Raw genomic sequence first — 24570 nt, 5'->3', positions numbered from 1 at the left:
TAGGACAAGAAATTATGGGCTTAAACTGCAGCACAAGGGAGATTTAGGTTTTGATGTTCAGATACGGTGGGGGTGAGGCGCTGGAGGAGGCTGCCAGGGAGCTGCTGGAGGGGCAGGTCAGAGGAGCAGCCGTCAGGAGAGGCTGAAGGGGAGTAAAGGAGATAGCGGGGTGATCCAGAAGATCATTTCTCATCCTCTCCAGCCCTCTTACCTCCCTTTCCATATGCTGGGAGCCTCCAGCTAGGCAAAGGGCTTTTTGTGGCTGGCTCAGCCAGGCTCTTGTGCCTTTCTCCTTGCTTTTTGTCTCTGTTGCAGCAGTTCTGGCAAATGCAGTTGCAGAGAGCCTGGAAATAGCCCTGATGAGCCTCTCCTCTCGGACCTCTGCTTTGTGCTGGGTGGCTCTATTCAGACCTCATACATTGGTGGAGGTGGCGGCAGCTGCAATCACAGCATAGGGATGCACAATAGTGACCAAAACAAACCTTCTGCTGCGCCCACAAGGGTCCACACTGAGTCTGGGGGTAGTCTGAGAGATGCTGCTCAAGGCCCTCGATGATGGTTTGCCTGTGTGGTGCTTTGTGTCAGTGTGTAGTGGAGATGTGGAGGTAAGGATGGCTCCTGGCAGCACTGTCCCATCGGCTCAGCTCTTGGGCTGGTTGTACGAGTGCAGGAGTGCGGGCAGGAATGATAGCAGATGTACCACTGCCTCTGTGTGTGTGCCCACCCTCGGGGTCCACCAGGACACCCAGGGATGTGGAGGCTCCTTGCCCAGCTCCTCAGGACACCTCAGGGTATCAGGTAATGTGGTGGGAACTTGTCTTTACCAAAACAACAACCCGGGGGGCTAGGACTCCTCAAGGGCTCTGCCCATAACCAGTGTAAGGCACAAGAGCAGCCACTTTGCTCTCACTGTGGACCTGCAGCCACCTCTCCCGACCCTTCCCCATCTGTGGTCGTGTCGGGATGCGATCGCATCTGTGCTGCGTCCCTGCTTCCTCCCCGGGGCGCTATGGAGGAGGTTGGGGGGGGGATCCAGAGTGCTGGTCAGCCCGTGAGCCCCTTCCCTCGCCCCGCAGCCCCATCCCCACGGCAGCAGCGAGCGGCGGGCAGGGAGAAGCAAGCGGATGAATAATTTATCACAGCGATGCAAAGGAGCTTTAAAAACTCTCCCCATATAAATATTTATTTTTGATTCGTTAGCACCACAGCCGCCTCCGCCCCCCCCCCCCCCCCCAACCCTTCCCCTTCTTGCTGAACCCCCCCCCTCAAAGCACTGTGGCTTTGCCTGGTTCTCATGCACTCCCTCTGTACCACACTCGCTTTTCGCACGATCCAAGCCCTGGTGCCAAACGCTTCGGGAGGAAGAGACCCCCCCCCAACACCCCTTTCTCTCTCACACACATACACACACAAAACAACAACGGGAAGGGGGGGAGCGGGAGCAGCGCACACAGGCACACGCACAAAACCCTTTGAAGCCTGTGCAGGGTGAGGGTTGTTTCTGTGGTAACGGCGCGGGGATTGGCGGTGAGGGCTCCATCCCGCCGCGGTGCCGGGTGATTAATGAGCCCTTGCTGGGCTGGACGGGAGAGCTCGGGCCGAGGGGATGCTGCGATGCCACCGGACCTGGGACACCTCTTCATCCCCTTCCACTCGTCCCCAGCAGCGCCCCGTATGGGGGACAGCAGCACTTGGAGAGACAGGTTCATCCCTCTGCCTCCTGCCCTGGAGGTGCTGGAGCATCCCTCTGTCCCATCACCAGGCCTTGCTCCTCTTGGTTCCATAGGGAGTCCAGTGTCTCCTCTGGTGCAGGGATGGGCCAGAGCTGTGCAGAGACGTGGTGGCATCCGCAGGAGGATGAAGCAGTCCCATGGCATTTTGGGGAGCATCACTCACAGCCTTGACGCCTGCCTTGGCCTCATTGCTGCCTGTCTCCCTCCTATCCCCATAGCTTCCCAATGCTATAGGGTGGCTCACGGCAGAGCAGACACAAGAGCTGTGCTGTCCCCATCCCCTTATTTAGTGCTATTGATCCAGGTGCTGCCACCATCTCCCAGCGAGAGCTGCAGCTCGCAGGGCCCCTCGGTGTGCTCTGAAACTCACCTCCCTTTGCTTGCTCTTTCCACAAAGCAAAGCAGAAACAGGCCCCGCTCACATCTCATGGGCAAACAATAATAACGAGTGAGTTTCAAGCCTCTTTCCCCCAAAATAGCCAAACCAGAACACGCACAGCCTTCCCGAGCTGCTGCCTGAAACAGATGTGCTGCCAGTGAGGTAGCTATTTATAATGTGCAGCATTCCCTTTTCAGCCGCAGCGACTCCAGCCCTCGGCTCTTGCGCTCCGCAGCTCCTTTTGAAGCCTGTAGCTCTAATCCAGGGACTGTTCCTGGGGATGCTAAAAATCGCCTCGTAAACCCGCCAGGATGCCCGGGAGCCGGAGCCCTGCCTGCTCCCTGCCTTCAGATGGGGTTTATCAGCCCCGGAGGCTGCCGGGATCATGGAGTCATGGAATGGTTTGGGTTGGAAGGGACCTTAAGGCTCATGCCTTCTAGTGGAAGGGACACCTGCCAATAGACCAGATTGCTCCAATCTGGCCTTGATGGGACTGTCCCATCTATCCATGTCCCAGCATGGATGTTGCTGGGTGGCGTGTCCCTGATAGCCCCATGGGCTTCAGCTCCGCCACAGGGCCAGGGGCTCAAAGCCTTTCCCAACCCTTAATTTGAGAGGTTTTGTCTTACAGAGGACAAGGGGGATCAGGACACTGTCACTGGGAGCGGGGGGAAAGGCTGATGTGGGTTTGAGCCTGGTGGGTTTGGTCTGGTCCTCATTGGAAGAAAGGCATGACACGATGTGGGGCAATGCGGGATAAAGAGGAAAACTGGGGATCCAACTAAAAGGAGGTTCAAGGGGGGTTGCCAGCACTGGTGCCCACACTTAGAGTGGGTTTTGCTATCCTGGGGGTCCTGCAACAGCTCTGAACCTGTGCCACAGCTGCAGAATGGGCACCTTGAGCCACCCACAGCCCCAGGGACCATGGGGGGGGGCTCATGGGACCCCATCCCAGGAGGAGCTGCTGTTGGGAGCACCCAGCACCGAGCACCCCGATGCTGCTCCAGCCCTCAGCCATGTGCAGGGTAAGCGTGCTGCTGTGGCAGGCGGTGCATGTGGAAGCTGTTTGCTGCAGGAGAGCTGCAGGCCCCACTCTGCCTCCCACTGCGCTGCTGCTGCCCCAACCAGCCCGACCGGTGCTGCTGCTCTGCGGGGGGCCCAGCACTTGGAGGGAGAGGGGCTGGTCGGGATAAGGGCTTTGCTTCTGTCACAGCCCTCTTTCTGCTCCTGTTCCTCCCAGGCAGGGTGTTTGGAGCTCGCTCAATGCAAAGCCTTGGGGGCAGCTTGAGCTGGTGGCGCAGAGCATCACCCCCATCCTGGCACAGCGCTGTGATGTGGAAGGAGCTCCCTGGCCTTTGGAAAGGAACATCCTGAAAACCACCCCCCTGGAGAGACCTAACGTGGATCTTGGCTCTGGCTTTGCTGTTCTGTAGGTGCCAAGGGACAGGGCTGTGCACTGGTGGGCAGAGACCACCCCTAAACTCCATCCTTTAACCTCCAAATCCCATCTCGAGGGAGAGCATCAGCTTGTTCTGCTGCTTGGTGGGCTCACACCCAGCTCAGCCTCAAGTAGAAGAGGGTGGTGATTAGAAAATATCCCAATGAGCAGTCCCTAACCCAGGGTGGGATTTTGGAAAGGAGCTCAGCACGAGCCTCATCTCCCACAGGGCTATGGGTCGGCTCAGCCTGGTGGGGATATGGCAATAGGTTCCCATGAGGACGGCATCCCTGGCCGACACTGGTTTCCAGTGGTAACAGACAAACCTTTGCTCCTGGAAGAGGGACTGTAACACAGCCCATGGCAGCAAAGCCTCTTAAAAGCCCGGTCTCATTGCAGTTGTGTTAATTATTAATAGGATGTGGGGAAGAAAACCCTGGAAAACCCCAACTGTTGGAGGCAGGCTGCATCCAGCAGCATGTGCCTGGCTTCCCCCTGGCCTAAGGGGAGATTTGGGGGTGCCTTTTCCGGTGCCTGGTGTTGGTGAGCGTGAGTGGGGAGGGCTGACATCTCTCTGCGAAGCACAGCAATCTGAAACCCAAGGGCTGGATGAGTTGTGTGGCTCTTAGCTTGCTCTTTAGCAAAGGTTCCCACCCCCCATGAAGGGATGAAGTCCATTTAGGCAGTGCTTCTCCCTGGGGAGGCACTGGGGGCTGCACCCATGTAGTGAGTCGGAGCTGGGGATCTCAGCAGGGCGCTTTGCATGGAAAAGAAGGAAATGGGGAGTTTTCACCCAAAAGCCTTATGGACCTTGAGGGTTTCTTCCCCCACATCTGATGGTGGGCACCAGGGATGTCAGTGTGGGGAGCTGGGAGGTGTTTCCATGGAAACCAGCAGTGTTGCTGCAAGGGGGGACCCCACAGCACAGATCTGGGGTCCTCATCAGTGCCTGGTGGGGGCTGGTGGAGCAGCAGTGCCCTGGCCCCATGGGACACAGCCAGCAGAAGCCTTGCTCTGCAACCAGTCCTCCATATGGGAAGGAGATCCCAAACCTCAGAGGCAGGCAATGACCATAGGTGCCACCTTCCCACCACCCCCTTCAGGAGCCCCTGCCTCCCCCAGCACATTCCTCTCTCCCCTCTCCCTTCTCCTCCTTTCCATTCCCCATTCCCTTTCTCTCCCTTTCTTCCCCTTGCTCCACCCCCTTCCAGACTCCTCTGTGGGGCATTGATTTTTCCATCCGTCAGCGAAACGCTTGAGGAAAATGAAAGAGCATCTTCGTGATCGATCAGGAGAACTCTTCAGCCTGGGGTCAGGAAGGGTTTGAATCAGCTGCTCCCCTCTCATATAATTACCCCCTCTCTCCCAAGCCAGGCCTTTTCACACGCCTGCAGGAGCAGGCATCCCACTGCAGGGCCAGGGCACGGCTCTGCACTGATGCCACGAGGAATTGCCTGTGGATGCGTTGGGTTTTGTTGCTGCACGAGCTCAGCTTTGGGTTGGGGTCTGTGTGCTTGAGCTCGCTCTGTGCTGAGTGGGTGCGAGCTTGTGTGTGTGTGTGCTTCTCCCTCGCCAGCATCGATCTCTCCATGGGGAGCTAATGCTGTGTAGTGCTTGGCAAGGGTGGGAGCTTTGAGGCTGCGGGTGTAAAGGAGCTGAAAGAAACCTAAATCCAATAGGAGTTTGGTGCCCGGCTCCCTTCTCGCTTTGGAGCATCTCATTTGCAAGGGAGCATTGTCTGGGGCGTGCTGCACGTACGCACCGCGTCGGTAGCAGCCTGGAGATGCCTGTGGAAATGCCAGACTTTGCCATCTGGTACCACGCTGGCCCCTGAGGTGCCACCGCTTGCTGCCTGCCCCCAGAGAGTCAGCAAGAGCTGAAGGAGCTTCTCATCCTCCCGTGGGGTGGCTGCTGCATGCAGATGGTGACTTCTTCATGGCAACCAGTGTGAGTCACGCTGGGGGCTGGAGGGGGACGTTGGTGCCTGGATCTGATGGAGGAGTGGGCACAGTTCTTCCTGCTGGAGCTCTGTCTCTGCTCGATGGGATGTGCTCGCTGCTGTACACGATGAGGTGTGCCGTGCTGCTGGGTGCAGTGCTGGGGTTCAGTGCTGGGTTTAGGGGCTGATGTGCTGGGTCTTATGACACAGCAGGGAAAAATCATCTTTTGGATTTGCCTGAAGGAGAGAGCCCCCAGGTTCACTTCCCTACCAGCACAGCCCCAAAGCCAACACTGAGCACCCCAGCGTACCACGGAACTCATAGGTTTGGTGTTGCCCATCTCTACTGACCAAATTCCTCCTATTTCCCACTGACGTTGGCCAGTCTTTCCTGAGCTACATGGAGGGGTTTCAGACCTGGAGGTGCACAGCACATGGCAAGTTAGAGCTCGTTGGACCAAGTGGAGGTCCCAGCCTCCCATGGTGGGTTGTGCATCTCAGCTAACACGTCTCTCTGAGCAGATGTAGAATGAAAGCATCCCCTGGGAGTGAGCAGGAGCAGTAAGAGAGTGGGGGGAAATGCAAGCCAAGGCTCTTCTCCCTCATTTCTCCTGTGTTCTGGCCCTGGAGAGCCTGGTTGTGGTTCTCACCTTCACCCATCTGCCTCCACCAGTGCTTGCAGCCCTTCACCCCACAGTCTGCAGAAGACCGGTGGCTGGTTGTTGCCTCTGTTACGATGCAGCTTGCAGCCATTATATTCCCATTGCGTTTCCATGCTGGCCTGGGAATGAGCACACATGGAAAGAGAGGAGTACACATGGAAAGAGATGGCAGCGTAAGAAACCGGAGCAACACGTTCCTGTTCCCACCACAGCCAGTTCAGACCAGCCAGACCGGAGCGCTGCAGGAGAAGGACAATGCAGAGGCTCTGGCTTTCCCCCTCCACACCAGCATGGATGCATTGCAGATGTGCTGATAGCAGCGAGCTGAGTGCTGACGCTGCTGGGGAGCCATAGGTGAGGCTGAACTGAATTTATCTGCTCCATGGATAATGTCTTCTGCTGAAAGCAGCTGAAACAGCTCGTCCTGGCTTTGTTGGGAAGTTTATTTTACAGCATGTAATGAGAGCTTGTCCCATGCCCCTGGTAAAGGCTTGACATCAAGCCTCATCTGGGCAGGGTCTTTTCCCTGGTGGGATTTGGTATCAGTGACAGTCAGGGGAACTTTGCTTAACCTGTGAGTGCTGCATCCCAATATAAATGTGGATCTAACCCAGTTCCCTCGAATCTGTGTCGCTCTGTTGGTAGCAAGCGAGAGAGGCTGCTTTATGCAACTGGATAACACGGGATCTTCCTGTTCTTCCTTGCAAACAGAGTGTTTTGTAATGTCACTGCTTGGTTCAGTGCTGGTCATGGGGACAGGAAGGACTCCATTGCTCCACCACCTTCTTGCTGACCACCCTTGGTCATTGTCCCTTGCTCTTCCCATCGCTTCCTCACTCTCAGGTCTGCAAGATGAGGATAAAACCCCATGTGAGTTGCTGGGGGCTTGCAGCCCAATGAAGAAGTGCATGCTGATTAAAGTGAGCTCCTCCTCTCCTGTTGATATCCCAAATCCATCGTTGGGGCGCTGGAAAGCTCTGGGATGCGGGAGTGTGAGGTTGTGACAAAGACAAAACAATACCGCTCGCAGGCTGCTGAACAGAAAGTGGATCCATGTGTTAATCTGGGAAAAGGAGTGTGAAAAGAGCTGCAAAGCCTCACGACTTTGCTGTAATTTCTCCCAAATAGGATGCAGGCAGGAAAAATGCCTTTTCCGTGCTCCAGCCTCCTTGGCTCCTGCGTAGTTACTGAGCTGAAGCTGGGGCTGGCGCAAGAGTAAACCCTGCCACTGGGCTTGTGGAAATGTGGTGAAAGGGTTAATTCTGTGGGGGCAACTGGGGTGCCAATGGCTTCAGAGTCAGCCAGGTCTGCTCCCTGGGGCATCTCTGCCTATTCCCGGCTGGATCAGCCTGGCAGCTGGAGGAACTGGATGGGTTCTGATGGGTATGGTTGAGTGGTGCCCATTGAGTGGGTGACTACAGGGTGCAGAAAGCCAGATCCCTCCCAGCTGCCTTCTTGCTAATGCTCATCTAATGAACAGCAGCCTGGAGCGGCTGAGAGCAGGGCAGTGGAGAGCTGAGGTTTGCACTCAATAGGTTCATGTCTCTGCCTCAGGAACCAGCAGAAAAACCCTTTTTGTATTGGCAGATCAATACACAGGTGGTGTTCCCCCTCCTTTTCCATTCTCCAGCTCCCTTTTCCCCTCCTGGGCCAGGGATGCTTTTCAAAGCCAGAGCAGGGCTGGGATCTGGACCCAATGGGTTTGCACCTCATTCCCCATCCTGGCTGCTGTGCGTGGTGATCACTTGACACCACGATCTCAGCAGGTATCAAAGACAGTAAGTCTTGGCATGGTCCCTCCTTCAGGGAGAGCTTCCAATCACTAAGACATTGCTGAGACAATGAAGAAAGCTCCAGGCCTGTGAACACGGGCAGGATCTGACCAGCATCTCTTGCACTGCTTGCTTCAGTACAGGCAAGAGTTAACGAGAAGCCACGTTTTATTTTGCTGCACATCTTCGGTTCACTGGAAGGAGATGCTCTTCCTGGTGCTTCTGCTGTTGTAAACGCATTCTTCTTCCCAAGGTGTCTCCTGGAACCGAGCTCCAGCATGTTGTCACTGATGGAGAGATGATTATGGAGCAGCAGCTGTCCGTCCTCTCCTGCCAGCTCCCGGCGAGGCAGCAGGAGGGGTGACGGCTCCTCTGGGTGCCTGCTGCTGGCACCACATTCCAACGCTCCTGGTGTGAGCATGCAGCTCAAAGCTCCGGCCTTTCCCACCTCATCCCAATGCACTGGGGCAAGAAGCCCTCGTACAGTGCCCAGCTCGGTGCAAGCTTCACCCATGGTGGGGTTTTCCACCCTAAGTTGTACAGATCTTCCTGCACGTGTCAGCTTGGGAGGGGATGGTTTCAGCTCCGGTATTGTTTCTCCCTGCAGGAGAGGAACGAGTCTCCTATTTCTTCATGCAAAAATGAGGGATTGGAAACAGGATGAAGGGGAGAGGAGCGGGATGGGTGCCCCAGAGCCCTCACCATCGCAGAGGACGGCAGCCTGGTCCTACATTGCCATCCCTCTGTTCCTCCCCTGCTCGCTCTGTCATTAACACAGAGCTGTTTATGGGGTTTATTATCTGTGCTTCAAACACTGCCCAGCAGCCTCTGAGCCGCTGCTGGATCCCAACCCACCTCGGGATGCTCCAGCCAGGAGGGAGGTGAGCTCCACACGTGCTAGCAGGGGAGGGCCAGATGCAAGCTCTTCCCTGGCTTTTCCCCCCCTTCCCCTTGCCCTCGCCTTAGGCCAAGCAGGGAAAATCCTTCAGCAGAACCCAGCTGGGGCCGCTGGCTGCCGGCTTTCCATGGCAACGGTCCATCAGGGGGTCAGCAAGGAGGAATTCTGCCCCCTCCTTCCCTCGCTGGGGCGGCCCGGCTCTATTCTGATTGCATTCCCGGGGCTGCAGATGTGGTCGCCTTATCTCTGGGAGGTCTGAGTCAGTTTTTCCCTGTGTGACGTGATGGAGCAGGCAGCTGAGGGATGGAGGGAGCAATAAATAGCTCCGGAGGTATGCCGGGGATGTCCGTCCCTGGGGATGGATAAGGTGATGGGTCAGGAGCCTTCCAGCACCCGCAGTGCTGGACTTGTGGCACCCATGTGATGCATGGCACGTATGTAGGAGATGAGGGAGATGTCTCCACTGGGCAACCTTCACACATCCTTAACAGCTTGGCCAAGGGGAAAAAGGGAGGCCCAGGAGCACCCAATGCTGTGGGCTGGATCCTGCTCCTGAGAAGACCTGAGGAATATGTCCATGGGGGAGGAAGCACATTCACCCCACCAGTACCTATCCAGTACGTGTATGCTTGCTGGTCCTCCACACACACTGATGCATCAGTTCAGAACTGATTCCTTGCAGCTTTACAGAGGTGCAGCTGAGAGCAGGATCCAGCCTCATGGACCAGATATATTGATTCATGTCCTCTGCTTGCTTTTTTGCTGAAGCTGGATGCTTCACCATGGAGATGTGATGTCCCCATGCCCAGCAAAGCTGGCAGGGAACGGTGAAGCCCTGGTGACCGGGTTTCATGCTGTAAGCTGAGCTCCTTTGGTAAAGCAAGACTCAGCCTGCTTGGAGCTGAGAGAAGGTCTCATGTAAGGTGCTGTTATCAGCCCAAAGCATTAACACCCCCAGAGCTCGTGCACTGAATAATCATCAGTCCAACTTAAAACAAACCAAACCACATGCAGTGTTGGACACATGGCAAGTTTTCCTTCTGTTGGTGCAATCCTCAGCAATTCCAACCTTTTCCCCAAGGCTCCAGGAGCAGGGTGGGAAAGGAAAGACCCTTCAGTGACTGAGGGTGCAACAGGCAGGGCCTGGGGGAGGACAGGACACCGAGACTGGGTACCACGGGATGTCCCAGTGCCATCGGGTCCGAGCTGGCTTCCAGCCTCTCATCTCGGAGCTGCAGGCGGGAGCCAGGGCTTGGGAGAGGGTTTCTATAGCAACAGCTGCCACTCACTCCCCATCTCCAATGTAAATTAGTTGGGATTTTATTAGTGTGCAGGATTCCAAGAGACTGGAGCTGGTGATGAGGCCTGATGAGTTTGGGACAGGAGCGTGTGAGGGGAGCCGGCACTGGCACCAACAGGCAGTGCTGGTCTAGGAGCATCTTTAGGAGTTTGGACCAAGGCAGGTTTGGAGGGGCTCTAAATGGATTTTCACCCACAGCTCTGGCTTTTCCAGGTCTCAGGAGGCTGGAGATGGGGTACAAAGGCAGAGAGGGCTGCGCTGACCCGCAGAGGAGCAGATGGGGTGGACTGACCTGTCCCAAAGCCAGGCAAAGGGAGTGATGTGGGGTGTGTGCCCTGTGCCTGTTGGTGGATGTGACCCTGATGGTGACAACACTGCAAAAGTCCAAAGCCTCTCTTTTGCTTGGAAACTCCATTGGGAAGACCAACAAGGACACGTTGATGGTGATGAGTCTGAAAGCATTCATTAGAAACTCACCCAGCTGCACTTTTGGCTGCAGGCAGCTGGACCAATGCATAAGATGCTCCTTGTCTCACAGATCTTGCCATGCAAACTAAAGCATCAGGTAAGGAGGAATACACTCTCATGGGGCCACCAGTCTGCTCTGAAACCCTTTCAGGCCATGGGCAGCTCTGAGTCTCCAGGTGTGTGTTTCCATACTCAAGGCTGCTGATGGTGTGAGACCATCCTGAGTGCCTGCAGCTGGTGCAGCACTGCCTCGAGACGGGGTTCAGATAAAAGCTTGGTGATGAAGCTATTTGGTGGTTTGGCAGAGGTGTTGGTGATCCCTGATGGTCTTCTGAGCTGAGGAGGTGAGGAGCTGGGGCTTTGGGAGGGCTGCAGAGGGGTTTTTGCTTGGTCAAGGAGGCTGCTCAGTGTCTGGTCTCCCTGGGCCTTGAGGCTCCTTGTTAGTGGGAGCATGGTTGGTTGTTAGATGGGATTAGCTCCTGCATTGGTTTTTTCCATGGACAGCCAGCCTTTTGCTGGAGCTGATTCAGTGTGGAAAGGAGCTCCTGGTTGTGGATGCTGCTGTAGTGGAACTATCGTCTTTGCATGCTCAGCTGTAAGCAAGTAGGAGTGGTTGTAATGCCAGTTGCTGCCCCCAGATCAAAAGTCTGCTGTAAACCCTGTGTGAAGAATCCCAATTTCCGTGTCCTTCTCAGCTGCTGTGGCCAGGAGCTGCATTTCAAACCTCGTATTCCCAGCTCTTTCCCTTTAACCATGAGGGCTATGAATTTCCTGTTTAATGAAAGAAGAGGTTTGGGTTTTTCCTGTGTTTTCTTCCATAACTTCATGGCTCTGGGATGAGGGCTCTTGTGGAAGTCAAAAGGCTTTGCAACACCTTGTGATGGTGCTGTGATACTTGCCAGCAACTGGGTTACAGCTGGATGGTGATGAGTAAGGTTTCTGTATCTAGTGTAGATATAACATGAATGTGTTGTGTGCAGCAAAACAAGAGGGCTGGAAGAGCCCTTGAAATGCTGCAAGTGTGGGGCTGGGCTGGTTGGTGTCTCCTTGGTTTGGAAATGGTTTAAACCCCCTGAAGTTCGATGGTTTGGGTGCTTGTGCTGTAAAACACAACAGAGAGGAGCATCTGATGCTCAGCTGGGATCAGAAAGGGAGTTTTCCTGCCCCATCCTGTGTGAGTGGTTGCAGATAGACCCAGCTGCAGTTAGTGCCTGAGGGGACCGTCTTTGCCTAACTCATCAATTCCGATGTCTTAATTACTATTAAAACCTGGTGTTCACCCTCTGGCCTTAGGTACCACTTCAATTTTTGATGTGCCCCTTCCTTCACCCTCCCCTTCCTTTTAATTCCTTGACGCACCATAGAAACATCAATTAATATTCTAAGTTATAGTTATCATTCAGGAACCAATCTGCTCCTGTGGCTTGTGCTGGTGCAGCGCAAACAACCAGTGCAGGTGCTGGGAAATGGGGGTTATCCGTGGAGCTGGGGCTGTTGTTCCTCCCCTGGCTGTGTGGTCCATGCCATTGGGCTCAGCAGTACTCTCCTCCCTGCCCAAAGGCTGCATTGGCACCACTGCTGCCTGCTGTGAAGTGCAGGCTCTAAGGGAGGGGTTTGCTTTCACAATACATTGGCCTTTTGTAGGGGGGCTGCACCCTAAGCATGATGGAGATGCCAAATGTGCTGATAATGCAACTTGAAACAGATCCACGGGGACTTGAATGATTGTGAGCAGGAAAGGAACTGGGTGATGCATGGGGTGACTGGTGGGTCAGTGCTGGTGTGGGAGGTGCAGTGCTGGGGGTGCTGATCAGGGTTTTGGGGGGATTCGATCCTTGTGAGGTGTTGGAATGCAGAGCAGGCTCTATGAGCCAGGACTTTGGGGTTCTGGAGGCTCTGTTTTGGTGCCCTGAGGTTGGGTTTGGGCTCCACGTCTTGGGGTGAAATCACCCCGAAATGGCTGTGTCTGTCTCATTTGTGGGACAGAGCCAGGAGCAGGAGATGCAGTTGAGAACAGAGGGAGACCATCCCAGTGCTCCCCATCCTGATGGCTTCCAAATAGCCTGGGACCTTGCTGGGCTGCAGAGCTGGGGCTGTGTGCAGGCTTCACTCCCTGATGGGCACAACACAACCCTGCTGAGGGAAGCACAATGCTGCTCGATGCCTGGTGTTAGTCAGGGGTTTGAGGATGGTTGTCCTCAGGAGCAGGCAGTGTTGGCTGGAGCTGCAGGAGGGGATGGAACAGCTCAAGGACACTCTGATGCCCTGCCTGAGTCTGGGAGAAGGGAGTCCTGAGTGAGCCCCTGGATCAGAGAACTGACCTTTGCTGAAAGCAGCTCATCATGTGCTAATCCTTGAGCACATCCTTCAGCTCCATTGAAGAAAGCAGATTTTAAGTGCATGCTTGAATTTAAGTGCATGCTTAAGTGTGTTCCTATTCCTGGGCCTCAGATAGGCTAAGGATTGCTGGGGAGAAGATGTCTGGATAAATCAGGAGATAGCATGGCCATGAGCTTGTTCCCATCTTGCACAAGAGGGTTAGCACTGGGCTGCTTGTCTTGCAGCCCCAAGGACGGAGCACTGGGTCTGTCCTCCCTTTTTGCCATCTCATGAAGCCTTGTGCATCCTCCTCATTGCAGGCTCCATCCTCCCCTTCCTCCATGTGTCCGCCCCTCTCCCCAAGGCTCCATCATCCCATTGCTGCCATCCCTGCAGAGCAGAAGGTGGCCCAGATACTGTTCTTCACATCAGCACAGACCCGCTCCAGCCCTTTGTGCGGGATGGCACGGGTAGAGCTGGCACTGGGTGCTGTTGGGGACCCCCACGGTGCCCCTGCCTCTTTCCAGTGCTGCAATTCCCTCCCTATGGCCATGGACCCGGCTGGCTCCTGCCATCAGCTCAAAGGCAGCAGCAGCAGCAGCATCCTCTGCTTTTCCACACGTCGGTATTTTTAGCTCTGCTGTGCATTAGCGTGCAGGAGCTCAAACTGCGAAGCCTGGCTGAGGTTTTATCTGTTGTGACAGCCCTTAGGGCTGTAGGCAGACACTCGCTTGCTCCCTCTCTGCTTTTTTCTCTCTTTCTCTTCCCTCCTCTAAGTTTGCAGCTTGGATCCACACTCTCCCTATGGAGGCACCGTGCAGCCGCCAAGGCAAGGGACCAAAGGTGGGAAATAGGGTCCGGAGTGTGATCTGAGCCTCTTTACAATGGAGCTTTATCCACCTCCTCTCTGTACTTTTCCATTCCTCCTTAGAGCTGCTGTCAGGATGAGGTGCTGGCTCACCCCGGCTGTCCTGCCCCAAAGGGTTTCCCAAAAGCTGTGCTGGGTGACAGCTATTGGGGACAGTAAAACACGGAGCCAAGGCCAGCAGGGTCCAGGATATCAGGGCTTGGCAGTTCTAGCGCTCTCATTGCTGCTTGTTCCAAGCTCCTTCTGCATCATCTGCAGCAGTGGTTTATAGCACAAGTGTTATCCCTCTTGGGGCAGCTTTGGGCTCCAAGTACCCCAAAGCACTGGGGAGCAATGAGTCCCTTGCAAACCCTGCTGGGCTTCAACACAGAAGGTTTTAGCTGTGTCTGACCTCCCTTGAGAGAACAGCGCTTGTGAATCCACCCTGCCTCTGTGCAAACACCCAGTGCTTTGGTTTGGCTTCTAAGGAGGGTTTGCTTTATTGCTGCTCTTACTGGATGACCCCCCTGAACCCATTCTGGAGGTGAAGGGCATCCCTCTCCCTCCCAGAGAGCTGCACACACGTGAAGCATCTCCTGCCCATCCCAGTACCTCTGAGCAATGGGGTAGCAGAGAGGCAGCCGTGGTGATGCCCTTCAAAAGGAGGAACCAAGGTGCTGACGAGGCTTTGGCTTTCCAGCCTGCTCAGCAGCCTGCTCTGCTTGGGTAAACCTGGGCTTAAACAGGAGGAGAAGTTGCATGAAAACCTGGTGCCCCTGGAATTCGTCCAAGGTCATGGGGGAAGTGAGGGATAGAGCCAGGAATGGGATCGGGCTTCCTGTCCCATATGTCCAGCCTTCCTCTCTATCCATTATCACACGCCTGCTTCATGTCCTTTCAGCTGGAGCTTCCTGAAACCCTGCACCAGGTCTTGGGATGTCTGTGGCGGCCCTGATGTGTCCTGAAAAGGAGCACAGACCCCACACAGGGAAGTGTGGGTCCTCCTTTTCCTTCATGGGAAGGGCTTCTTTGGGATGTTCAATCATTGAAAAACGTCTGTATTTAGGTAAAAGATGACAATTTGGCATTTTTTGAGGCATTTAGTGCCTCAGCACTGCAGTGGTCCCAAGGTGGATCAGGGCTGCGTGTCCCCCGGATGCGACGGGTGTGCTTGGATGCTGAGGCAGCTGGAGGGAAGCAGAGAGGGGAGAGATGTTTGTGACGGGTCACAAGCTCCTTTATGTAAGCCTGCCCACACCACTTCCCTTTCTGGAGCTGCACCATTTAAAGCACAGCACTGGTGTGTGGCAGCTCCCACATCTTCATCCGAGTTGGTGTTGGTGGGGAGCAAAAGGCTACGGAGTGGCCAGAACCAGCCTTGTCACCCACTTACCTGGGCATAAACCCAATGGGGAGCCCAGGATGTCTTCCTGGGTCCTCCTGTTTGCATTGGTGACACATGGAGGCACACCCCTAAGTTTGGGTTCCTAACTGACCCCACACTGCGCCTGCTCTGTTCTGCCCCCCTAATTCCTCCTTTTCTTTGCTGGCAACAGCCAATGCTGTGAACCTGAGACCATCCACACGGCATTCCCAGCTCAACCTGCGGCAGGGATCACTGGATATATCTGCAGTCTTTGCCCTTTTCCAGGGATGAGGGGTTTGCAGCTCAGGTTGTGGGTGCTGGGGGGCTCTCTCAGCAGCGCTTTCTTTGTGCAGGGTGTTTGTGTGATGTGCGAGTCCCTGATGGCAGCCAGAGCATGGCAGGTACCTTTACAAGGAGTCTTGGCATCCCCTGAGCAGCTCCATGGGGTTGGGCTCATCCTCTTCCTCCTCCCCTGCCTGGGGAAACACCACTGAGGGCCCCAGGGGATGGATGCAGATGGCCTGCACCAGCAAAGAAAACCTGTACAGTCCCACAGCCCACGCTTGGAGCTGCTTAATCCTCTCTGTGCCCTTGCTGAAGGGAAGCTGGTAACGGCAGCTAGAGCTGGATCCTGGTGTGCGGAGGGGCTCCGTCCACCACTGAGGTGTGAGGCCAGAAGCCATCCTCCTTCCAGGGGCTCTGGCACCTCAGTAGCCAGATGAGGTCTAGGAGAAGACAAACACTGCTGGGTTTATTTCTGGATGTTAATCTGGGAGATTAAGGACTTTGAGGGGGCCAGAGAAGGGTGGTACTGTAGGAGCTTTTGTGCTTGAAAACCACCCTGTGTTAACCCATGATACCAGCAGTCCTTACAGGCTTCCAAACACTCTAAAAACTGGGTTCTAAAGCACTGTCTGATGTCCCTGTGGAAGACAAGGGATGCCATGAAGGATGCCTGCTACCACACAGCCCTTCCCTCCTTGATAGCAGAGCTGCTCCCGTGCCATCAGCCCAGTCACTTGGGCACACGGCTTTCCCTGTCCCACATCCAGGCAGGGGATGGATACAGGCAGGTCTGTGTGGGGACAAACCCCAGTGACTCCTTGGTGCTATAAAGCAGACTCCCTCCTCTGCCACCTTCTATCTTTCCCATGCTGCAAGTGGTTCCTCTGCTAGCGCCCAAACCCTCCTGCTTTTCACTTATCCCACTGCTTTTCCTCCTTGCTCCAGAGCTGTTTTGGGCTCTCAGCATGGCCGATGCTTCAGTGCTGCCAGGAGTTTGATCTCCAACTGCTTCCCGGCCCCGCTGTGCATGTGAGCACTGGGAAAGGGGGGCTGAGAAAGTGGGGAAGAGAGGAACAGCAGGAGAAAAAGTCTTTGGAGGGGATGGGGGAAGGATGAGGGAAGGAAGGAGGGGGGAGAAGAAGTGAGAACAGGGAGGAGGGAGGAAGGAAAGATGCTGCCTCGTGTGTTCTCGGGTTTATATTGGTTAAGTTGCACTGGATTAGCTAAAAGTGGTGCAGAGCTGCCTTCCCCTCCCCTTTCCTCCAGGCATTCACTCGCTCCTATTTGGGGTTGAACGCCTTAATTCACTTCAGCTTCAACCTGCTCCTAATTGACTTAAACCACATGGAAAAAACCCCCTCAGCTTCCCCAGCAAGCGGCTGCAGGATTGCACCTTCAGTTCAGGCAGCGTGATTCTGCATATAAAGAAACCTGGAGCCTGGCATGGATGCGTGCAGGGATAACGGTGCCAGGGGCTGTGCCGAGCCATCCAGAGCCTCTCCAGCAGCATTCTGACCCTGAATAAGTTGGGATTTGGGGGTGATGGGGGGGGTTTTGAGTCAGTGGGGTTTGGCTGGTGGAAGAATTTGCTGTTTCTTCTCATTCCTTTCTCCCCGTCCTTCTCCTGCTGCAGATGTCTGCTATAAAAGAGAGAAGGGAGGGGGGGAGGAAAAAAACCCCTTTCCAAATGTCGTGGTAACGCTTTCTGGAGGGCTGTTTCTGCTGCACATCTGATATGTATGACAGGGTCAGATTAACCAAGCCTCCCATTTCCAACCACAGCTATTCTGAAGGCACCAAACCCAATGCAAAACACCCCAAAGGGACTCCGATGTCCTGGCGAGGAGCTGAGCAGGCAGGATGAGCTCACGGTGCTCTGGGGATGTGCCAGCCCGGTGCTGGGCAGGGCCAAACTCCAGGCAAGAAAGAGGAGATCGTACTTTGGAGATGGATCTGGGCTCCTCAAGGTCAGGATTTCAAGAGGACAGAGGCTTTACTCTGTATTTAAGGTTGGGGTTTTCAAAGGGCAAGAGGAGAGCAGTGTTGTCCAGTGGCAGAAGGGATCTAATGCCAAGGGATGCTCTCCGAGCCCCTCTTCCCTTTTGGAGGGCTCTTTTGTCACACTGGGACACATTGTCTGAACTGGAGGCAGGAAAGGCTGGGTTTTTCCTTCCTCCCACTCCCTCTTCTTCCAGCTCCTCCATCACCATTCTCACATTGATATATTTCCCTCTCTCTATTTCATTCTAAACCCACCGAGGTACCCATCATTCTGTCTCAGCTAGCTTTTTGATGAGAGATTTATCCATCTTGGGCCCTGGAATAAGGGACTGGAAGGGACCTCTGGAGGCTGACAAACCCTGGTGGCAGAAGGAGTTACACCCAGGCAGTGTTTAACTTCTCCCCAGCAGAGCCCATCACCTGCAGAAGGCTTCTCCTGGGATTCTCTGTGTGATGTCTGCATCTCAGGGCAGCACTGTTCCAGTGGCATGGCTCAATGCCTGCCCTTTGCAATGGGAGGTGTTTGGAGCATCAGGGCTTATGGTATTGAAAGGAATAGCATTTCCCAGGGAAAGATAGGGAATGTGAGAGGTGTGTAGGGCTCTGCTTCAAGGCTGGGTGCCATCACCCCTCCATGGGAGCTGCTCAGGGGGTCCTGCCAGTGATCTCTGCTTGTGCTGCACAAGCACCTTATGAACACCCCTAGAATCCCTGGTCAGCACTGCCTGGGAGCCTCCCTGGGATGGGGCCTGAGCAGGAAACCAGGGTGAGAAGAAGGGATGGGGAGAAAAACAACCCCAAAAATCCCCATGGAGCGGGAGCGGAGCCGCTCAGCTGATGGGGTTGCCATGGCGACGCGGCGGTGAGGAAGAGGAAAAGGCAGAAAATAGCCCGATGCCGGGCTGAGACCTGCAGCCCCTGCATCCCAGCACTGCTCCTGTCCTGCCTTTCTCTCTCTGCTTTTCTCCCCTCATGCTATTTGGTTTTCTCAAGCCAGAATCGCCCCTCTCCAGAGAGCCATTGTGCAGGTGATCAGAGGGTTATTTCCCTGTGCTGTTGGGGTGGAGGACTGAAGGGAATGCAGCAAGGATGCTCTTCTGTAGGGCTGCATGTGGCCAGGTCTGTTTCCTTTGGGGCTGAAAGTTTGGAGGCATCTCCATTGCCCACAGAGGACTGAAATGCATCCAGGTTTAGCCCTGTGGATGGTGGAGGATCTGGGATGGTACCTGGAGATCCCAGGGGCTGGCACAGTGGAAATACTCCTTAGCTCAAGCCAGGCAGGTTTTGTTTCCCAGACCACGTGTGGCTTGGGCTGGGTCATCTGTTGTCTCCTGAAAGGTGCAGCCCAGTGTTAAGGAAGCAAAGAGGTTTTGTTTCACGTGCTGGATTGTTTTCCTCTTTGGGAAAGTGATGCTTCATAACCACAGCGAGTCATTTCCCCTCCATGAGTCAGACTGGAGCCTCCTGTGGGGTTTATGTTGGGACTAAACACTGAACCCAAGCTCTCTGCAAAGGAACAGAAACCTGGGCTGGCTACAAAGAGACAGCATCCTTGTGCTAGTCCTTCCAACTCTTGGGGCCACAGCAGAGAGCAATACAGGAAAACGTGACCTCTCAAAGCATCAAAAAGCAGAAGATGCATCAGAGCCACCTCAAGTGAACACTCTTGAGACACAAGCTCTCTCAGACCCTTCTCATAATTCTGTTTAGGGCTTGACAATGACAGATAAATGCCTGAAGCTGGTGGTGCTGTGGATGGGGAGCTCATCCCGCTTCCTCCTCCATTCCCTCTCCCCTTTCCTGCCTCTGTAGTGGATACCAGTACTGTGCTGGGTGTGAGCTCCCATGCATGGTGTTGTGAGCTCAGATGCACACAATGCACACCAGTGTGTTTGTGCTGGTATCTGTGAGGGCCTGTGCAGTATCTAAGTGTGCATTTCCCTTTCTCCTTCCCCCCGCTGGGGTTTTCCTTCAGCAGAAACCATCCCACAGCTCCCAACTTCTTCCTGCATGGGAAAAAGCTATGACAGCATCTCCCACTTCTCCCTGCGTTTGTGCCTGTAGGACACATCAGGCTGTGGTTTCTAACAGCTCGTGCTGCTGCTTGGTATCCAGATGGCCCAGCTAATAGGGCTCAGAGCAGTAAATCTCCATTCCCATGGCCAGTCTCAGCATCCCTCACTGTGGTCCTGACCCTCGCCTTGCACAGGCTCTCCTCCCTGGGAGGGGACCGGCATCCGTGGTGATGCTCCTGGCACACAGGGAAGCACTGGGTCCCCCTCACTCTTCAGCTGGAGGCTGGCTCCTCACAAGCAGCTAGAGCTGTTCCTCCCTTCCCTGTAACTCCCAAGGGCTTCTTTTCAGAGCCATCCCTTCCAAAGGAGGTGCCTGGATACCTTTATCTGGAGATCTCACACCTCTGCATGAACCACTCCATTTAAACCGTCCCTTTGCTCCCTTCTCCCCAAGAAAAGGACAGGAGGGAAGCATGCACAGGGAGGTTGGCAGGCACTGGGGGTTTTTAATGGGAAAACATCACATTGAGGAAGCAGAAAGCTGCTGGGATTGAAAAACTGCCTCAGAGCTGTGGCAAATGGTGCAGGATCAGCCCTTTCTATCGACTTCCCCGCCACAGCCTGGAGGTGTTTTGGACAAGAGCATTTCTCTGCAGTCTCAATATTAAGCATTGCTTGGCTCAGAGTTCACTTAAACCAGGGATGGACAAACATCTGAAGGTCATAACCACCCAGCTCAGTAATCTTTTAGAGTGGTCTAAGGGATATAGCTGTGGGTAATGGGATGAAAGGAGGAGAGGAAAACGCAGCGTAGTCATCGGAAAATTCCCCCCCCATACCCTGTTTAGTGCTGCAGAGGGAAACACAGGTCCTTGATAAACCTGGAGGGGTGATTTATGGATTGATACATGAAATGATGGTGATGTCCCCAAGGAGAAGTGGTAAACGGCCCATCTCCCGAGACTCTGCACACTCAGCTTTGTAGGGCTGGGAGACGAGGGGACACAGAGCAGCAGGGCGGGAGAGGAGCTGTTTCACTGATGGATATTGCTGGCTGGTGACCAAATGACCAGGAACTTAAACAAATAAGTCTAGGCTGAGCACTGAGGAGCTGGTTTCTGGTGAACAGAAGGATGAAGCTCTGGGCCAGCCCCTGGAGCAGGTAAAAGAGATGATGGGTCTGGAGATGGGTCTGTGGGTGATGGACACAGGAGCCTCCATTCAGCCCTAGATTCCTGTATAATGTGCTCTGTCCATCCTCATGTCTCCACTATTGAGCTATTACTACTAATCAGAGCTTTGGGAGAGCAGCAGTCTTCCTTGGCAAACATCTAGTTGCTCCCCAGTGCATCTGGAAAGCTTCTTCTACCTTTAGTGGATGATGCATCTTATAACATTAGGGCTTATGTCTGTATTTTATCAAAATGAACCTCCAAAAGTTGCTGGACTTGGTTTGAGGGATGGGTTGAGTTCTCTCTGTGGTCGTTTCTACCTGGGCATCACTTGTCTTGGAGCTGGCTGCATCCCCTCTGGGTGAGGTGGGTACCAGGCACCAAGATGGGCTCTTCTCCTCTGCTCTGCCTTTCTTCCAAAACTGTCCTCAAGGAAAACTAAAGCATGGTGCTGTTTTTAGAAGCTCTTTGCACAGCTGAGAGTGGTGCTTCCGGAGGATCCTCCCTCCCCTGCTGTGTCCCTCTCCTAATGCGGGATGGGAGATAGATGGTTGAAAGGCATCTTGAAAGGACACGGGGAGATCAAGGGCTGTGAGTGTGAGGAGCAAGGCTGAGGGCTGACATGGTCCTTTTTGGGGTCATGTTCAGCTTATTTGCCCTCAAGTAAGTGTGAGGGGGGGATGCTCCCAGCCCTGTACCCCCTGCCCACATGGGAGGACAAACAGCTTGAGACAGACTGTGGGAAGCAATGAAGGAGCAGGGAGGGATCCTTGGGGGCTGATGGTGAAGGTTTGGTGTGCCCCAAGCATCTGCAGTGTTCCCTTCCTGGGGGTCTTGGTTCCTCACTCCTGATGCCAGCAGAAGCTGGACTTGGAGCATGGCCATGCTCTGGCTTTCCAAACCAGCATTAATCCATCCCTCAGGATCCTGGCCACACACTTCCCCACAATCCTTCCCAGCAGGGTATTAATCATCCCGCGCTGATTTGTGCCACTTTACTCTTTTCTCCTCCCCAGCAGTGTTTTACATCTTGCCCAGTTCTTGGGCTCCTTAAGAGCATCTCCTGTGGGGTTTTATTCAAAGCCTTTAGGACAATCCCAATACATTATATCTACTGATTTCCCTTTATCCATTGTTCTGTTGAGTCCATCAGAAATCCTCTCCCAGAGTGGAGCCACCCCAGCTTGTTCCATTGCTATTTTTGCTATTTCATATTTCAATCCTGAATTATTGCTCCCAACAGTCCTTGAAGGAACAACCTGAGGAGCAACACTGGCTTGTGTTCTTGCTGCATATAGTGACCATGGCTTTGGTCTTGGGGATGCTTTTGGTGGGATGTCACAGAAGTGATGCTCATGTTGAGATGCTGTCCCTGGGTCCAGGAGCTGGGAATCTCTCAGCAGCAAGGGGGTGTATCTGGTGCAATCCATGCTCCAGACCAGCCCAGCTCACCTCGAAGCACAAACACAGGAGGTTGCTCATTCCCTGCGATGTTGCCTGAGCTCTGCCTTGCTCCGCCTTTGTCCTTGAATCCCAAAGAGTGGGAGCTGCGGAGCAGGGAGAAGGAGGAGGCAAAACCGGCCTACCGAGGGTTAATGATTTCCATTGCAATTGTGTCATCTCTTTGGGGACCTCGGGCTCATCGTGTGAGCAAAGCCCAGGCGCGGGGGGCTCGTTCTTATTCAACCGCACGCAGCTCCAGCAGCACGGGCCGGGCGCGCAGCTGGGCTCGGCCACCTCGGCCCTGCAGATGGATGGATGGAGAGAAAGGATTTGTGTGCCTGCGTGTGTGTGTCTGAAACCTAATTGTCTGCTGTCTAATCCGTCAGCCGGGGGGACAGCTTGCACAAGCCCCTTCCAGGCAGGCTGATAAATGCAGCGCTGCCAGGCCCCTCTGCCATGGAGCCTGGTTTAATTGGGATTGCTACGTGCATGGACTCTGCGTGCGCGGAAGGGATGCTGTGCATGGGGAAGTGTGTGGCTAGGATCCTGAGGGATGGAGCCCTGCATCCAGCCAGGCTGCCAGTGGGGTGGTGGAAAACAGCGTTTGGCAAAGTGATGGGGGGGTGACCCAGTGCTGGGCTGGGGGAGGTTAAGGGTGGCTCTGTGTTGTGTTAATAGCGGCACTGAGTGGTCCTGCTCGCATGGACTTTGTGTCCTGGGGAGGTTCAGCACCACTCAAGACTGGGCTGTAAATGCACCCGGCTGCTGGAACTTTGGGTGATGCAGACTGTTTTGACATCAGTGTGCTGGCGTGGAGATGTCCTCTGCCACCTTCAGTGCAGTGTAAGGACCTGTGCAGACTGTCCCCTGCCTGTTCCCCTCATGATCAGCTCTTGATGCATCTCTCAAGCATCCCCAAGCACAGAGCAGCTCAGGACTCCCTAAACAAGTGGCATTTTGTCCTTAATACCCCCTCAGTGACTTTCCCATGAATTGGTCTGGTTGATTTCTGTAAACACGTAAGCTGCGATCATCCCCAGAGAGCTGCGGCAAGGACCTCCAATCCTGAACCACACAACACATGAGGAACCATCTCCTCTTGTTTCTTTTGAACCTGCTGCCTCTTCGTGTTATTGGCTATCTCCTAATCCCTTTATTGGGAGATGCAGTGAGCAATCAATCTCTGCTCACCTTCTCAAGGCCTCAAATGTGTCTCTTTAGCTGTTGCTTTTCCAAGCTGGGATCTTCCTTCTATGGACTAATTGTTTTGATGATCCTACTCAAGCCCTTTTCCCAGCTCTGCTGGTGACATCAGGACTCTGCATGTGGTGACATTCTCATTCCTTATGTAATTAAAGGTGATGTCATGATTACAGCAGATGGTATTTGCATCAGCATCGGTTGCTTAGCGCGTGTTGATGTCAGATCCCTGTTTCCTGCCCAGTCACAAGATCTTCTCATGAAGCTGCTGATCCTCAGCCTTGGGCTTTAATACTAATATTCAGCCTTTGTGTTCCCTGGCTGAAAGGACCAGGGCTCGGTTGTTATTTAGCAGGAATCACTTGATGTGCTTTGCAAGATGTTCCTGACTTAGAGGAGTGGTGTGTCCGTGTCATTTCATCCCGCAGATGCAGTCCCCTCCAGGTCGGTACCTACCAAATCTTCCATCCTAAATGTACATCTGGTGGTTTGAGGGGATTGCATTTGCAGGTGAGGGATAACAGGATGGCAGCCTGGCTACTTGCACGGCCATTAGACATCCTCCTCATGGCTGGAAAAGCAGCTCTGTTGTTGGTTTATCCAAGACCACAGCAGCGTCCTGGAGGGTTGGGAAGCCGAGGGGCAGGAGAAGGGTGATCGAGCCCAAGGTTATCCTGGTCCAGGTTGGGTTGTGGTTTGGCACCTCTACCCCATTCACTCCATGCTCCTTGCCTTGGGCAGTGGGAGCTGGACCATGGTGCACTGAACAACCCCAGCCCAGACTGCTGCCCTCCTGCTGCTCTCTGCTTCCCCATCCCTCCTCCTCTTCCCTCTCCCTTTCTCCCTTTGCCCTCTCTTTGCTTCCCTTTCTCTCCACACCTGCTCCTCTCCTTCCCCTCCCTTTTCTCCTTCTTCCTCCTCCCCTCGCCTCTCTCTATCCTCTTATCTCATCCCCCTTGTTTTTCTCCTCTGCCTGTCCAGCTGATTTACATGCACGCTGCGTTGGAGCAGCTCAGCTGGATCTAATGCCTCCTGCCGCGAGGAGCAGAGCCGGACTCGGTGCGGCACTTCCCTGGGCAGGACAGGGCGATGCTCTGTGCACCCCACCACCTTGACCCACGCCTTGGCCCCCTTCTGCACTGCTTCTTGCTCTCCATCCCCTCTCCTTCCCTTCTACATCCTTTACCCCATGCTCCTGCCCTTCTTGCTGTCTTCTCCATCTCTCCAGCCAGGTCCCTGACCCACGTGCCTGCAGTGCCCACATCTCCTCCAACCTCCCTCCTGGGTGGGTGCAAGAGGATGGACCAAACCCCTGCAGCCAGCCCGAGAGCTG

At 54.5% G+C, this 24570-nt stretch overlaps 1 long non-coding RNA gene across 4 annotated transcripts in view; it reads left to right on the top strand.

Moving 5' to 3' along the window:
• Positions 1-24570, top strand: part of LOC133211946 (uncharacterized) — a 105403-nt gene that overhangs the window by 45598 nt on the left and 35235 nt on the right. The window contains exons 1-2 of one of the 4 annotated variants that reach the window (XR_009725328.1): positions 4014-4093; positions 10335-10686. The exons of 1 other annotated variant lie outside the window; for it this stretch is intronic. This is a non-coding gene — a long non-coding RNA (uncharacterized LOC133211946). Of the gene's footprint in view, positions 1-4013; positions 4094-10334; positions 10687-10716; positions 10934-24570 lie in introns of those variants that run through there. 2 more of the 4 variants (XR_009725332.1, XR_009725330.1) reach the window with 2 other exon arrangements.

Source organism: Neopsephotus bourkii, unplaced genomic scaffold, assembly GCF_033783945.1.
Source record: "Neopsephotus bourkii isolate Nb327-2 ecotype Australia unplaced genomic scaffold, CSIRO-AGI_Nbou_v1 NB_659, whole genome shotgun sequence".
In the NCBI taxonomy this organism is placed as follows: Eukaryota; Metazoa; Chordata; class Aves; order Psittaciformes; family Psittacidae; genus Neopsephotus; species Neopsephotus bourkii.
Note: the sequence above shows the minus strand (reverse complement) of the source record. Positions and strands in the feature narration are given on the sequence as shown.